This window comes from Solanum dulcamara, chromosome 1, assembly GCF_947179165.1.
Source record: "Solanum dulcamara chromosome 1, daSolDulc1.2, whole genome shotgun sequence".
Lineage (NCBI taxonomy): Eukaryota > Viridiplantae > Streptophyta > Magnoliopsida > Solanales > Solanaceae > Solanum > Solanum dulcamara.
Genome location: NC_077237.1, coordinates 12,788,214 through 12,792,306, shown reverse-complemented (window position 1 = coordinate 12,792,306; position 4,093 = coordinate 12,788,214). Strand labels below are relative to the sequence as shown.

Genomic DNA, 4,093 nt, shown 5'->3' with positions numbered 1-4,093 from the left:
TTGTGGTACAAAACACATAAGAAAAAAAAAGACGAAAATTAGTTGAGGGAGTAATTATCATTCCCAAATAATTGTGAAGAATATTCACAACTTTAGCTGCAAATGAATTAACCGTCGAACATAAGGCAAATAAGTTTTAAGTTTTGTGCAATGATTAGTGTATAATATTTCCTCGAGCACAGTGTTTGTCATAGTATTTACCTTATACATGTATTATTGTTGTTTCTTTTTCCTGAATAAACAATTTTTTTTATCTCTATAAGATAAATGTAAGATTTGTGTAATCTCTATTATTTTCAAAACTCACTTATGAAATTACACTAGATATATTATTATTGTTGTCTCTCCCTTGAAACCATCCATATATGGATATATTATTGTCATTATATCCAATATTTTGGAAATATAAGCATATTTTTTCTTACAACCATATTATCTGCAATTCTAATGAGGTTTTCTTAAAAATTATAATGATAACGAACTCTTTTCTTTTTTTTTCAGAAAAAAATTGCTGCAGAAAAAGAAATGTCTGAGCCCGGGTTCGAACCGGGGACCTCTAGTGTGTGAGACTAGCGTGATAACCGACTACACCACCCAGACCTTATTGAAGGTTTTCAACTTATGTTTAATTTATTAATCTATAACAAATATGAACTTTTTGTGTATATTTAAGGTCATAGTTTTTAATTTATTATTAAGTCTGACATTTAAGTAACTATTCAGTTTAATATTTTTCTTTTTTACTTGATCGGTTTTGCACCTTCATTATAATGATTTGCAGCTGTAGATATATATTTTCCCCTTAATTTCCTTACAGATATAAGCAAAATAAAACTTTTCTTTTCCTCTGGGCATTTCAAAAATTCTAAGATTTTATTGTGTATTTTCACCAAAAATTAACTTGCTCATGATTTCGAATTCAAGCCTACTTCTAATATGGATATTTCACAATCATGGATGTGTTCAGTGTGAAGAAAAATGTTTTCTTGAAAAATAAGTTAATTTCTTATTTTTTGTGTGTGTGTTGAGTATGTAAGTAAAAGATATTATCCTAAAATTATTTGTATATAATCTAAATAAATATTATAGAAGGTAGGGTGAGAGTAGGAGTAGTGGATTGGCGGGGATGGGGACTACGAGGCTAGATGTTGGAGGGTAAGAGGACAAAATTAATATAAAATATCACTTGTGAAACTTATGTTTTCTATTTTTCACCATGAAACTCATTTTTTTATTTTTAATAAATTTGTTTTTCCAGAAAATAATTTTCAAAAATTTTGATCAATCGACATGATAAAATAAAAAAAAAATATTCTCCTCCCCACAAACACATTGTATATCGTTTCCATAGGTAGTATGAAAACAGAGAGTAATGCAGTCATTTGGATGCTTGAAATGGAAAATTTGTATTTTATGTTTCATAGTTCACACGACTAACAATAATTGTGTGAAATAGAAAAGTTGTCACACTCAAAAATAATTGCTAGTCCTAGGCTAACTCTTGGCCTAACTGATTACTCAGCGAAAAACTAAATATACATGCGGAATCTTTAAAAGAGATAATGTTTAAAATCATTTAAACAAACTTAGAACATCTCAATCTTACTTTAAGCAAAAGACTAAAAATAGCTTTGAATATATATAGTAATAATGTTTAAAACGTCAGAATAAGTAACTGAATTGACTCACTAACTTATCCATGAAGCCTCTACTAAATTGAGATAGGTGCTGGGAAAAGACCTGTGGCTACCTGACTACTCCACTAAAAATGACTAATAATTAAATAAACTGAACTAACTATACTGGAGCTCTGCGGAAGTGACGAGGCCTCACTAACTGTTGATGGAAAGAGAGTTTACTGAAGCGTCTACAATCGTAAGTACCTGAATCTGCATCATAAAATGATATGACATCGAATGACGTCAGTACATGAAATGTACGGTATGTAATAAGGTTGAATGAAAACACTGAGCTAAACTAAGTACACATTCTAAGAGGGATGAAAATAACTTGATTGGAAGTAAAACATGCAAATGTAATGAAAATATTAAAGCTTTACAACTGAAATATATGACAATATCGAACCGACAACCATCACTATAAGTCTCGTGATGATACAATGTTTTGTCCACGTTACCAGAGACATCCTATACTTTGCCCCGGAGCATAGGACAACAAAACTTGAACTTATGGATCCATCTTAAAGCCCTCATTGAGGTTGAGTGAGAAGTCGCCCGAATTAATATCACGATCCTGTCTACGTTGGCGATACAATTTATGAGGTTTGAGTTATCTTAAATCTTACCCAAATTGATTCTCAATACTACTCTCAAAACATGCAATAACGCTCATAATAATAATATTTGTTTTGAGTAGATACTCAAAATTACTCCTTTGAAGTTATATAATGCAGTTAGAACCATTCAGGTTCCCTTAAAACTTCTCTCGGTGATGACTTATAATACTTGAATTTTTTTTTGATTTAGAAATCAATGCCTGAAAAATAGTTATGCAAAAGCTTTCAACAATTCTTACCTAAATAGAGTTCATGTGGTAGAATAGGCATGGAAAACACTTTAAGGATTGAAGACACAAAGGAAAGACATTTTCAATGATAACATTCAAAATTCAATGACAAGGAGATCAAGGTACATTCGAAACTCAAGAACTTAAGGTAAAAACTGTAGGTTTAAACCTTGCTAACTGAATTTAGATGTAGGGAGTGAGGACGAACTTGGTCCATCACTATGAATAGACTTACATACCTTAAATATTTCTCAAATCTTGATGAATAACCCTAACTTGAAGAAGAACAATCAAGAAACCCTTTCTTGAAATTCTTTGATTTATTTCTCGAAAACCCTATGGTCAAGAGTTAAGATTTCTATCAATGATTTATGAATAGATGAAGGAATTTGAGTTAGAAAGCTTAAAATTCATGGATAAAGGCTTACCTTGATGGAGGAGGAGGAGAGGAGGAGAGAAAACCACTTCTAGGGTTTGAAAGAATGGTCAAAATGGGAAAAATCGAATTGAAACCGACTTAAATAATTTATGTTCTCCAACCGGCATTTGACCAATGAAACGCCTATCCAACATTGTTCAACACCAGTGAAAGGCATGTTCAAAAAAGAAAACCTCTTAATTTTTCCTCAACCGGCGTTTCGCCAGTTCAGAATTGTTCATGGCCAACGAAACGCATGTCTAAGATAAAATGTCAGATAAAATGTAAATGAACATAACTTTTGACTCAGACCTAGGTTTGATGCAATCTTAATGGAGTTGGAAAGAATATTCATAGACCTTTAATTTGATAGGTTATGAGTCACTTAACTTTTTAGATGTTGAGATATATGGTTATTCTTGCACCGAAACTCAATCGATAAGGAAGCTTTCAAATCAATTTTGTACTGGAGAATTCTTATGATCTTAATTCATCTCAAAAATGCTTTACATACTTAGAAGTTGATCTTAACACTTATATACAATTAAGAATCACCCAGTACTAGCCTATAAGCATACGCAGAAAGGTTCGAATCTTATATTAGAAATTTTTGTAGTATTACATAAGTGAAACCCAAAAATGAAAGATTTGGATTTCATCTACTTGAGAGACAAAAAAAATGTCCCACACATCCATTGTCAATTGTGTGAAACACAAAATAAGATTTTTCAAACCAACTCCAGTTTCACCCACCATATTATGAAGATAGAATACATGCTAAAACAACAAGATATTTTCAGAGTAAATACATAAAGTCCTTTCTTAATTTATATTTTTTCTTTAAGTAAACATCTAAAGTTTATGGGGATTCCTATTACCCCACGGTACCCTTATGATCCATTTTCATAGTAATTGTAATCTCATTTTAGTTGAACGCGTGAAAGAGCGGTAATACAGTCCCAAATCAGTGTAAAAATGTCACGTGATGTTGTCAATTTGAAATTTTATTTATTAAATAAATCCACTTCCCATCTTCTCCTAAACCTTCATTAATAGTCGTTGGAGAGCTTTCCATTTACAGCCAAAAGAATATTTTCATAATCAACAAAATTTTCGTCTATTAGCTTTACTAGCTTCAATTTCTTCTTA

At 31.3% G+C, this 4,093-nt stretch overlaps 1 non-coding gene across 1 annotated transcript; it reads right to left on the bottom strand.

Moving 5' to 3' along the window:
• Positions 1 to 526: 526 nt before the first annotated feature.
• Positions 527 to 600, bottom strand: TRNAV-CAC (transfer RNA valine (anticodon CAC)). Its single transcript has one exon. It is a non-coding gene; the product is annotated as a tRNA-Val (tRNA).
• Between the last annotated feature and the right edge of the window lie 3,493 nt (positions 601 to 4,093).